This window comes from Camelus ferus, chromosome 26, assembly GCF_009834535.1.
Source record: "Camelus ferus isolate YT-003-E chromosome 26, BCGSAC_Cfer_1.0, whole genome shotgun sequence".
NCBI lineage: Eukaryota > Metazoa > Chordata > Mammalia > Artiodactyla > Camelidae > Camelus > Camelus ferus.
The window spans coordinates 9,744,547-9,757,557 of NC_045721.1; the positions used below are offsets into that span (position 1 = coordinate 9,744,547).

General features: G+C 44.1%; 1 long non-coding RNA gene across 1 annotated transcript in view; it reads right to left on the reverse strand.

The window, feature by feature from the left end:
- The window catches only part of LOC116660071, a 92,434-nt gene extending 86,116 nt beyond the window's left edge, over window positions 1-6,318 (reverse strand). Inside the window, exons 1-3 of the long non-coding RNA XR_004315438.1 lie at window positions 5,730-6,318; window positions 4,658-4,779; window positions 436-1,022 (exon numbers count right to left, since the gene is read on the reverse strand). This is a non-coding gene — a long non-coding RNA (uncharacterized LOC116660071). The remainder of the gene's footprint in view (window positions 1-435; window positions 1,023-4,657; window positions 4,780-5,729) is intronic.
- Window positions 6,319-13,011: the final 6,693 nt, after the last annotated feature.

The following is a 13,011-nucleotide window of genomic DNA, read 5'->3' on the forward strand; positions in this document are numbered from 1 at the left end:
ACCTGGAGGCTTTGTGTATTAAAGGCATATACTGGCAAACAACAACTTAGAATCTTCTAGAAATACTATGGTTGCAGATAAAAGGGAGGAAAGTGATCTTTGTGGTCCTCTTTCTGTCTAATCAGAAAGAAATGGCCATCAGGTGGGGAGGATGGTAGGGAAAGGACATGACACGAAACACCTGTGCTCTGATTGGATTTTTGCTCAGTGCCTGACACCTGTGATCTCTGTGGATTCCCCTCCATGCCCACCCCCACCAAATACCTCACTGCGCCCCACAGTGACAACCATTGCCCTGTTCCCCACTCAAGTGCCAGAGCTCTGCCCAGACCCACGTCCCTCTGAGGCCACAGCCTGCTGTATGTAGTTTGCGAGGACTGACACAAAAATACCACTGCCTGGGTGCCTTAAAACAACAGAAATTTGCTCTCTCACCTTTTCAGAGGCTGGAAGTCCAAAATGAAGGTACCAGCAGCGTTGGTTCCTTCCCAGGGGCCCCGAGGGAGGATCCCGTCCCCGCCTCTCTCCCAGTGGTGCCAGCAGTCCCTGGCATTCCTTGGCTTGTAGACACATCTGTCCAATCTGTCTCCGCCCTAACGTGGCATCCTCCTCTCTGGGTCTGTGTCTTCACGTGCTCTTCTTAGAAGGACACCAGTCATTGGATTCAGGGCTCACCTTGATCTAGTATGACCTCATCTTACTGAATGAATTACATCTGCAAGGACCCCATTTTGAAATAAAGTCTTGTTTTGGGGTTCCACGTGGATCTGAATTTGCGGAGGACACTTCAGTCCAGTACATCAGGGCTCAAACAATCCACATTTTAGCCATTAGCCATGATAGCACCTGGGTTATCGCCAATGGATTAGAAATCCCCAACTCGTGAGAAATGAAGGTACAGGAAGAAGAGATCACGAAAAGAAAAGCTTGAAACCCGATCTCTGTTGAAACACGGTGGACTAAATGAGGTTTCTGGAGGCCCCGGGAGAGCCTGGATGAAGATTTTGCTGTCTTCCTCGTTGCTAGGAGAAAGAAGGAGAGCAATTCTTTGCAGGAGGAAACTTTCTAAAACACAGGTAATGAAAGCAAATCTGGAAACTAAGAACTGGATCGCAAGTACTTTAGGCAAGAAAACAGTGCAATGAATGTTATGCAACCTATAAAACTGTCTTTAAGAAGAGTTCTTAAGGACATGGGAAAATGCTTGTGCTATAACGCTCCACAAAAACGCCAGGATTTAAAACTGTATTGCAGTGTGAGCTGCAATTAAGAGGAAACATTTCCAGAAAATAAGGCTGAAAAAAAAAAAAAGAAAAAAAAAAAAAGAAAATAAGGCTGGTGCCAACTGTGAGGTGGGGCGATCTAAGCAGAGGACTATTGCCTTTTATTTTACACACTTTTGTGTTGTCTGAATTTTCCCCCAAACTTGGATGAAGGGGTCGAAAGGCACAAACTTCTAGTTATAAATAAGTACTAGGACTATAATGTTGTATATGATTAATATAATTAACCCTGCTGTATGTTATATATGAATGTTGTTCTGTATGAACATTGTTAAGAGAGCAAATTCTAAGAGTTCTCATCACAAGGAAAAAAAATTTTTTTTCTTTTTCTTTTCTTTGGTATTTATATGAGAAGATAGATGTTCACTCAACCTATTGTGATAATCATTTCATGATGTATGTAAGTCAAATCATTATGCTGTACACCTTAAACTTATGCAATGCTGTATGGCAATTATAGCTCAATAAAACTAAAAGAAAAAAACTTTAAATTTGAAAATAGGCTTAGATTTACAGAAAAGTTGCAAAGACAATACAGAGCTCCCATAGATCCAGTACCATTTTCTCTACTGCTAACATCCTATATTTGTCACAAATAATAAACCGTTATTATCAACTAATGTCCATTTTTTTATGCGATTTTTAAAGTTTTCATTCTAATGTCCTCTTTCCATTCCAGGATCCCATCCAGGACACCACAGTACACTTGGTGGTCATGTCTCCCTAGACTCCTCTAGACTGTGACAGTTTCTTAGACTTTCCTTGTTTTTGATGACCTTGACTGTTTTGAGCAGTTCCAGTCAGATATTTTGTAGACTGTCCCTCTGTTGGAGTTTGTCTGATGCTTTCCCTCATGATTAGACTGGGGTTATGAATTTAGGGGGAAAAGATCGCAAAAGTTAAGTGCCATTCTCATCACATCATCTCAAGAGATATATTACTTTTTTCAGTGAAACATACAATAAAGTATATTTTAAATAAGGATTACACTAGAAAAATAGCAGTGTTTGAATGTGGGTTATGAGGGTTTTCCTAATATCTTTCTTTATGGTCTTTGATAAAAAGCATAAAAAATATTTCATAATTAGAAAAAGAATTGGGGGGAGGGTTTAGCTCAGTGGCTGAGTACATGCCTAGCATGCATGAAGTCCTCCTGGACTCAATCCCCAGTACCTCCATTAAAAAAAAGAAAGAAAGAAGAAGAATTAACCCCCCAAAATCTAACTGGAAGTATCCAAGAAGAGCAGGAGAGGCACTTGGCTGTGGGAGAGTCGGCCTGGGTCCGGTTCAGGGACGGAGTGTCAGCGTGATGGGGAACACGCCCGGCCTGGATGCTGGGAGCAGTCAAGATTACTAATGGCGGGTCGGAAAGTAACTGAAACAAAGGGAGAGCCAGGACTGGGGGCTGGGAAGACAGCCTAATGAGAACACCGAGAAGCATTCCAGGCGAAGGGGTCACCCAAAAATGTAAGCAAGCCTGGAGCTAAGATTAGTTATAGCCAAATAAGTCTTGAAGGATTCAGGGGGTGCAGGCAGCTGGGTGAAACATCGGGCACCTCTGCGTCTCCGATTCCGGCAACGCGCTGCTTTATGTAAATACTGACTTTTTAGGGAAGACAGAGAGGAGCCTCTTTCTTTTTCTACTGCAGGGATTAGGAAAAGTTTATTGATTTTTAAACAGGCTGTTTCTAATCTGGGCTTATTTTAGATCTAATAAGACTGTTATCATTATTTTTTAATTGGGTACGGAGAAGGGAATTCAATGTCAATCCATGAGTCAAGTATTTTTAATTGCTTTGGAAGACATTACATTAAAACTAAGATCGGAGGTCACACGCGAGCCCCAGGACACTGGTCCCATGAGGGTATTCTATTGGAACCAGTATGTCGCTCCTGCTCTTGGTCCAACAGCTGGGCAGACGGGTTGGGGTCCATTTAATGGGGCAAATGACCAATGTCCAGAGAAAGTGATCTTTCATTTATGATAGGCAAACTTCTATTCCTCCTTTCAAGACCCAAACCAAGTGTTGTGACATCTTCTCAAATTCTCTCAGGCATCATACTGGCTTTGTCCTCTGCTCCCACTATGGAATGTGTAACATGGCTAAGGTCTCCTCTATTCAATGGGCATAAAAATCACCTCTCTTTCTACCTCACAGGTTATTCTAAGGAACAAGTGAGCCTAGTTTTTGTGAAAGGTTTTGGAGTCTACACAGCGTCATGTTAAGTGCTGGGTGACGATACTATAAAAATATCTGCAAGTGAACAGTATGTGTCTATCTGCACAGGTAGCTGTCCCTCTGTACAAAGACTCCTCTGGGAGGAAGAAAGTCGACAAACATTGATGATGGATAATTCAGCCTATTTGAATTCAGCATCCCATCTTCCTGATCCTTTCTCTAGCAGCTGCTCATAGCTGGGACCACTGACTTCATTCATCCTCACCCCTCAGTGCAGGTTCCTCAGCTGGTGCTCAGGCAGTAAGTAATTACAGAGTTTAAGCACCCCACCCCCCGCCCAATTCCTGTGGATTTAGGAACCCTGGCCCTCAGCTGACCCCCTCAGGTTCCCATCTTGGTCCCAGCTGTGCTTGGCAGCCAATCCTATGGGGTGGGGTTGGGGTGTCCAGAGCCTCAGAGAAACCCAGGGCTGCATCACCACCCAACAGCACTTTCTGTGAGGTTCTTGCTGATCTCTCTTCCTGGGAGCTGGAATTCTGGACGGGGCATTAAGATCCAGACTCAGGAGCACCGGTTACCTGAATTTCCTAGGCTGTGTCTCCTTCTCCAGGTGGGAACTTGCTGCCACCTAGAACCTAAATGAGGTTTGAGAGCTGACCCTCTGTCAGTGGCCAGACACATCCTCCCTCTCCTGTTCCATGTGGTGGGCGGAGTCTAGACCTCCTCCCCACCTGTCCTGTTTTGCCAAGAAAATGTCCTGCTTAGGCGCCCGTCCTAAGTTTTAACAAATTGCTTACTAATTTGTTTCTTGTCTACACATATATTCAGATGTGATCTCTTCCATTATACCTCTCCAAACTGCCAAACCCACCCATATTTGAATAGTGTCCTGATTTAATTTAGAATATCTGCTCCCATCTCAAATATACTGAGGACCCACCTAACGACGACAACAATAAAATAGGAACCATTAACAGGGCACCAAGCCAAGTGCTGGACACCCTCTCATTGAGGGATGTTATCTTCTCTTTATAGGTGAGGGCCCGGAGATCAAGGGGCTAACCCAGGGTGCACAACAGAACGGAGATTCTGCCCAGAGCTGGTGCTTGTGACTGTGCTGTGACTCGAGTATGCAAACGGCTGTGGAACAGAGCTGGGCTCCCACAACTGACGTAGGTTGTGTCACGTACTTACAGAGGTTTTATTACATTTCCATCTACATGTCATTTTTTTTCCTCTGGAAAATCCAAGGGGCCGTGTTCATTTTACCCTGTCTTCTCCAGCGCTGTGCCGTTTATATTGAAAGCTATCGAAAGCTGTGGGAAATAAAATAATCAGACGTAACTTCTGCTTTCAAAAGGTTTTAATATAGGAGATAAATGGGAAATGAAGCGCACGCTGAATGAAGCTTTAAGCAAGCCTCTTTTCTGTTTCCTTTTGGCTGCCTAGAAATGGCATTGGCTCAATTTATTCTGCTGAAAATCTCAAATTGGAGAAAGTCCTTGACTTAAGCAGTGAATGGCTAAGTTTAAGGAGCACCATTTTTGTGTATGTTTTAAGGGGCAAGGATGAGACCTGAGGGTGGGGTGATGCTGATACTGCCAACTGTCACAAAAGGTAGCTGGCTGCCCAGGGATTCAGAGAGAATAAATTTTACATCTGGTCGCCCTGGAAGCCATACCATTTCCCAGTTCCTCCCGTCTGCCCTGGAATTATTGTTGGGTTCAGTTAGCAAAGCTTTACTGATGGCCCACTGTGAACCAGAGAGAGTGTGGAGAAAGCAGGGTGTTAAAGTTGCAAAGGGTATGGTCTCTGACTTGGAAGGGTTTATCACTGAGGGAGGAGGGCAGAGTTGTCAGTAAGAGCAGGTCAGCTCGGTGACAGAGGTCGGGATCAGGTGCTGTGACAGCCTGGAGAAGGGATTTAGCCCAGTCTTGGAGTGTGGTGTAGTATGGGGGTGAGTGTACGTGTACGTGTACGTGTACGTGTTTGTCTATATGTGTGTCTGAGTGTGTACCTGGGTATAAAAATTAATAAACAGAAACCTCAACTTATCTCAGATAGACTTGGGAGTCCAGAATGGGGTGTTTCAGGCCCTGTGATGACAGCAGAGCCCAATGGGAAGAAGAAAGACTCCTCTTCTTCCCTGGCAAGGACTCAACCAATGAAAAGCCATGGACTCTGTTTACTACGGCCTCCCCATCTTCCCCCAACCAACCCCCCATAAAAGTCAGCTCCTTCCCTTACCACGTTGGGGGACTCGCACCTGGCTCGCTATGGCTGCAGACTCCAAACTGCAATTGTCAGAGAGAGAAATTTTCCTCTACCCTTCAAGGATCTTCTGGTTGGTCTAACAATTAAGTGGACATGAAACAGATTAACAAGAGAAAATCAAACAGAAGTTTAATGACATGTACACACAGGAGAGACCCAGGAAAATTAACTCACCAAAATGGCCAAAACCCCCACCTTAAATACCAAGAGGATGTTAGGGGTCGTGGTTTGAGACTTCAAAGGTGAGGAAAGCAATTCACATGGAGATGGAAAAGCAAATGTTTGGTAAATAAATGTCTGCTGGGATCCGCAGAGACAGTGGGACCCAGAGTGGACTCTGATCTCTAGGCGTTCCCCCATCACACCGAGACCATGCTGTCCGCAGCTGTCTCCGATGATTGCTCTATTCTGGGAACAGGCCCTCTAGTAAAATCTTTTAGGCAGTTAGGGGGAAGGCCAAAGTTTCTTCCCAAGTTTTCTGGGCCTTCATTGTTTTCAGCTTGAAATAATTCTCATGACAAAGAGGCATTTTAGGGTAGCAAGTTTGGCTCCCCTCCACAATTCTCTGCTGATCCAAATAAACCCACCTTTTTGGAGAAATATCTGGCAGTCTCTGTTTCAGATCAACAGTGTATACAGCTTCCTTGAAGACAAGACACCTGACCTGAATCTTGAAAAGAGATTCCAAGCAAAGAGAAGGGCAGGGCAGGTACACAGAGGCAGCAGACGACAAGCAGAGAGCTGGGATGGGTGGGGGGGGGAGGTGAGAAGGTGGGGAGGTGAGGCTGAAGAAGAGGCAGGGGTGAGGGCTAGGAGGCCCAAGGCTGATGGCTGAAGCAGGTGGGTTAATCCTGTAGCAGACCAGAGCCCTGGGAAGCAGGGGAAAGAGAAGGTTAGATTAGCTTCTTGGAGACACTGCTCTGGTGGCAGCCTGGATACCAGAGTGATGGTGAGCACGGGTGGCGGTGGGATACTGAGCTTAGTCACCAAGGAGAAAAGTCCCGGGGAGAGGCAATTAGAGCCCAAATTCCAGCAGTGGAGAAAGGGATGGGGAGGAGAAGGTTCCATCCTGCTGCCCCACAGCCCAACCAGCCTTCCCATCTCCTCCCACAGCCCTCTTTCCTCTCTGCCCTCTGCCAGTCCTTCCCCAGCAGACCCCAGCCTTCCGATGATCCACCTGCTGCAAGTTTTCCCTTAAACCACTGGGAAGCCAGAAGCCAGGGGAGAGGGAGAGACTAGTCAGGGAGGGGGCAGAGCAGAGACCCCCCCAGAGTCCCAAGCCCATCATCCATGCTTTCATCTGCTCTTTGCAGTTTATTAAGTCCAGTTACTTCTCTATTGGCTTAATTGAACTGTACACCTAGACAGATGTGAGGGGTTAAGCTATGCTGTTGGGGAATAGGGGTTCTAACTCTGGGGTGGTCTTATAGCATCATTTCCTTTTTCCTTTTAATGGAAACAATTTTTCCTCCTCCCCCACCTGCCATCCTGCTCCAGGATGTCCAGGCAAAGACTGACCACTCCGGGGAGACTATCTCCCAAATAGGGTTCCACGGTGAGAGTTTCCTCATAAGAGCTTATTCTTTGCTTCTAGAAGACATTTCAATAAATATCAGATTAGATTCTCATGTAAACAGTGTCTGCTGTGGGGAGAGGAGAGAATGAAAGTGTCATGAGACTGTTAGGAAATGGATCAGTGACTTTCCAACTCTTACTTTGGTGAAATCAAAACCAACATGCATTTCCAAGCACCTGCCTGGTTGATGCATTGCACTAGGGAGTGGGGTTGGCAGTGGGTGAGTAAGATCACAGCCCAGTCCTGTCCTCAGGGAGGTTGGTACACCAGCGTATGGAGCACAGAGGATGTGGACGACTCTGCCCAAGGATCTGGGAGTGCTTTGTCTGAACTGGGTTTTTTAATGGTAAGTGGGTGTTAGACAGGCAAAGACAAGAGCATTCAGAGCTGAGGAAACAGCGTGACTGGTGGTATGGGGGTATGGGGTGCTGGGCAGGGGAGACAGTGGGTGTGGCTGGAGGCCTGGGTACTTGGGACAGAGTGGAGAGAAGACGGTAAAGTTGCCTGGGGGTTGGTGCAAAGGCCCTGGGACACCAGGCGCTGGGGTTGGGCTTTACTGAAGTACAGGCAACTAGAAGGGCAGGGTGTATTTTGTGTTTTAGGAAGATAAATAGATGGACCAGAGAGAGGGGTGAAGGTGATGAAGCCTGCTTCAGGCAGTGGGCTGGGGACAAAGGGACAGTGTCTCAAAAATATTTAGGATGTAGGATTGAGTTGAGCTGGCTGCTGATGGTGTGAGGAGAAACGTCTGACAGAAAGTTTGCTAGTTTGGGGAAATAGGTCCCTACCGTGCACTTGGATACCTGAGGAGGGGTAATGCTTTTACAAACTGGTATCGTGTTGGGTGAATCTAAGGATGGAATTGCCTAAGGACTTGTCAGAAGGCAAAAAGGAAGGGTTAAAGGAGGGCATATGAAGAGATATTTGGCCTTTGTGGCCAGATGGAACCTGCTGGTTTTCCTAATGTCTGCCAAGTCTGCTGTATGTAGTGGGGCTCTCGATCCACACATGAAGCATTTCTGGGAGGCTGGTCGGATGAAAGCACACATTGAATGCAGTACTAGACAGACATCAGGTGGAGCTCACTAGAAGGCAGCTGGAGCTTGGATATCAGAAGACAGAGGGTGGGAAATCTGGGCCCAAAGAATTAGCATACTGCAGGAAGCTAAGCCAGCGGTGTGGGTGGAATCGTTCAAGAAGCGGGAGGACAGAAACCCAGGGAGCAGCTAAGGAGGGGGTGGCAGTGGAAACTGAGCGAGGAAGAAGATAAGGAGAGAACAGAGGCTGGGTATCACTCTATGATGGACTAGGCTGGTCACGGGGCAAGTAAAATCAGTAAAGCCAGTGAGAGTAGTAGACAGGTAGAGTGGGAGCAAGGGGAATGGGTTGGGGCTGGGCGGGGAGGAGGGCAGGAAGTGGTATGTTAGCCTGGGCGGTCAGCCCCTGTGTGGGCTCTAAATTCTCTCAATCCAGGCTCAGCCTAGTTTGCTGTTGGTCCATCATCCACGGCTCTAAGGGAGGCTGACATCTTGATCTTCTGGGGCTTAGGCCTCCAGGATCAGATGTAAAGCAAGAAGGGTCTTATAATCTCCCTTTGCTCAGGCTTCTGGACCCCTGGGCCAATACCACTCTCTCCTGTTTTGCACTGAAACAAATATCAGTGTCAATACCATTCACTGATATTTCTGAGCATGGCTTTGAGCTTGTGGTAGGAACATTCCAGGAGAAAAGCAAGAAAAAAGCTTCTTAAGAATCTGCTGCTCATTGGCTGAGAGATTGGGTGTTGGGCTGATTGATGAAGGTCTGGATGCTCAGCAGTCAGGGGAGAAAAGCACTCCTCCCCTGCCATCAGAAGAGCCACATGGCCTTTCCTAATCCTGGCAGGCCAGCTGCCGTCTTCATGGTTAAGCACCTCTAACAATTACCATGTGTCAGCTGGAAATTTTACTTAAATAAAGAAACAAATGGCAATCCTAATAATGCCATAAAGGGTCTGTGTGCCTAGGTTTACATCACAGGTGGAATCCTGTTCTATATGTGCAAACTTTAAATGTATGAAGTTTTATAATCATCTCTGAAGATTTAAAAAAATTTTTTTAAATTGAAGTATAGTCAATATACAATGTTCTGTTAGTTTCTGGTGTACAACATAGAGATTCAGTTATACATACATATATTCTTTTTCCTATTCTTTTTCATTATAGGTTATTACAAGATGTTGAATATAGTTCCCTGTGCTATACAGTAGGACCTTGTTGTTTATCTGTTATATATATAGTAGTTAGTATCTGCAAATCTTATACTCTCATTTTATCCCTCTCCACCCCCCTTTCTCCCCAGTAACCACAAGTTTGTTTTCTATGTCTGTGAGTCTGTTTCTGTTTTGCAAATAAGTTCATTTGTGTAAAAATTTTTTTTTTGGATTCCACGTGTAAGTGACATCATATGGTATTTTTCTGTCTCTTTCTGGCTTACTCATCTCTGAAGATTTTTAATGTGAGGATGTGACTGAAGGAGGCGGCTGCACGTATGGGGAAATCTGTGGCATCTTATTTTGACAATTTTGTATCGACAACTCATTTTTTTCTTTAAATTTTTTTTCTGGAATGAACTTGAACCATTAGGGTCATTTCTGGTTCTTATCCATTTACTTATAGGCTGTGTAACACGCACTGTGCTAGGATATCTGTGGAGAGGTAATGCTTTCATAAACCACCTTCTGGTGTCATGTCAGGTGTATCTCCAAGTGGACTCACCTAAGGATGTGGCAGAGGCAAAAAGGAAGAGCTAAAGGAGGGCGTATGAAGAGAGATTTGGCCTTTGTGCCCAGATGGGAATCTGCTAGTTTTTTCTAATGTCTGCAGTTGTGCCATTAATGTCAACCACTGTCTGCTGTATAAAGCGGGCTCTCACTCCAGACCCTCACATGAGGCATTTCTGGGAGACTCCCAGGGACTGCACTGGGGCTGTTTGCTATACATGTCGGTTCTTGAGGGCAGCGTCTCAGATCTAGTTGAGGGATAACAGGAAAATCCTGTTTGTGTCTCTGTGTCTCTCTGACCTGCACTAGAAATATTTTTGGCAGTCCTCTAGTTGAAACCTCATATTACATGTGATGAGAACAATGGAACTTGCTCTTTTTTCTTCTTTATCATGGCTACCAAAAATCACAGACATGTTTTTCAGATCAGAATGTTGGGGACCTTATTGCCTCCAAATTTTCCAGTCAGAGATGAAAGAGCTGGACATATGGCAAAAGCACACTGCCAGTCTGATTGCTCTTTTCTATTTGCTGAAAGGCAAGGCTCAGAGGATCCGGAGTTAGAAGAATGAGCTTGGGACTGGGGTGTACCGGGAGATTCCCATCCAACGGCGTCTTGTTTCAAAATTGTTTTAAAGCCTTAAACATGAATGTAGCTGCAACTTCACATAGAAGGTAAGATCCTGTGGATCCAGAGTGACTCTGGTGACTGCCCCTCGATCTGAGCAGGGACAACTCCCAGGAAAGGGGAGCAGAGCTTGAGAGACACCCCAACTGTGTCTCCTACTCCATTCAATTGAAGATGAATTTGCTCGTCTGTACACCTGAACTTCAGGAAATTTTCATTTATACTGAGTCCCTAGAATCTGAAAATGCTCTCCTTTCCTATGGAGATGATAATTAAGAGAGAAAGTTTATTGATCTTACTTTCAGATCAAAATCTCCATTATGTTGATCTAGGTCTTTGATCTTTGTTGCAAACCTAGCCTTGAGGGATTTATGTTACTTCCCATATTGTAGTTTCAGATCCCGGCCACCATCACCACCACCACCACCATCCCTCACCCACCCACAAACACATAAGCTAAAACAACAGATGTCTCCTTGGATATTCAGCTTAAAAGTTGTCATGGTTGGCCTATTGATTGATATCAATCATCTGAGTGGTGAATCTCAACGTGTAGTATCCCATAATATTTTATTTCACAAACTCTAGCATTTCCAAGAGTGCTGTGAGATCTGGGTGTGATGTGTTTTACTGAATTGAAATGAATATTGCTTTGAGACTTGACTATTTTCCAGTACCCAATAAGCTAATAAGTGACATGGAAGCCTCCATGGGGAATCTTGTTCAAATGGATGCATCCAGGAGACCCATGATCCATTATCATGGATCTAGTTGATGGGATTAGCAGTGGGACTAAGAGAGTCTCAATCCTGAGAGCTTTGAATTGGAACTGTGAGTTACTGTTTAGTCATTCCTGCAGGTCAGTGGACAGAGGACATGTAAACTAGGGAGTGAGGGCTGCCATGTTGGGTCGGGGCATGCTGAAGCAGTGGTGGCTGGTTTGCTGAGGGACCAGTGGAGCAGACAATCTGAGAGACAATGTGAGGGAGGGGAGCTGGCTGCTGGCTTCCTGGTCTAGTACCCTGTGGGCCCAGTCATGCTGGAGGCCCCTGGAATCCATTAGCCACCTCAAGAGCCTTCCATAAAGGCCTTTTGCTGAAACTAGTTTGAAGTGATGTCTTTATCTTGTGACCCAAAAAGCTTTGACTACAAAAAATGGTAACCAAAGCAAAATGCATATCTTAACCAGTAACTAACACTGAGGAAGAAATCTAAACAGAAGCAGACATTAAGAATGTATTAGTCATTTTTCCTTGTTGAAAATTTTAGAGCAGGCATTCTTAGCTTTTGGGGAGTGGTAGTGGTTAGAGTTCTTTAAGAAACTCAGGGAAGTTATGGACCCTCTCTTTAGGAAAAAAAAAGCACATTTTGCATATAATCCATGGACCACAGGATAAGTATTTAGGTAATTAGTGTTGATCTGAGCCTTAACAAATATGTAAACTTAGGGAACTATATTCAATATCTTGTAATAACATTTAGTGAGAAAGAGCATGAAAATGAATATATGTATGTGTATGCATGACTGAGAGACTGTGCTGTACACCAAAAACTGACACATTGTAACTGACTGTACTTCAATTTAAAAATATGCAAATACATGTGTTATTGTCATTATATCTCCCATTTATATTATAAGCTTCTTTCTAAAGGATAAAAGCATTGTTTCTCTGTAAATTTACTTTACCTGATGGCTCAAGTAGTATTGTTCAATGAAGTTATTATTATCTGTTAAATTATTAGATATATATTTTATCAAAATACTTTATAATACTTAAAATACTTTTTTCATTATTAAAATGCTTTTTGCATGCCAACCATGATCTGTGCCCCACACATCATTAGTAATCAAAGAAAAGAAAATCAAAACCATAAGATACCATATATACAATGGAATACCACTCCATCATAAAAAAGAATGAAATGCTATTTGCACAACGTGGATGTATCTAGAGAGTATCATACTAAGTGAAGTAAGTCAGACAGAGAAAGATAAATACCATATGATATCACTTATATGTGGAATCTAAAATATGATACAAATGAACTTATTTACAAAATAGAAACAGACTCAGAGACACAGATAACTAATTTATGGTTACCAAAGGGGGAAGGGGGTGGGGGAGGGATAAATTAGGTGTTTGGTATTAGCAGATACAATAAACAGATAAAATAGATAAACAACAAGGTTCTACTATATAGCACAGGGAGCTATATTCAATATCCTGCAATAAACTATAATGGAAAAGAATATGAAAAAGAATATATATTTATATATATATATATGAATCACTTTTCTGTACAGCAGA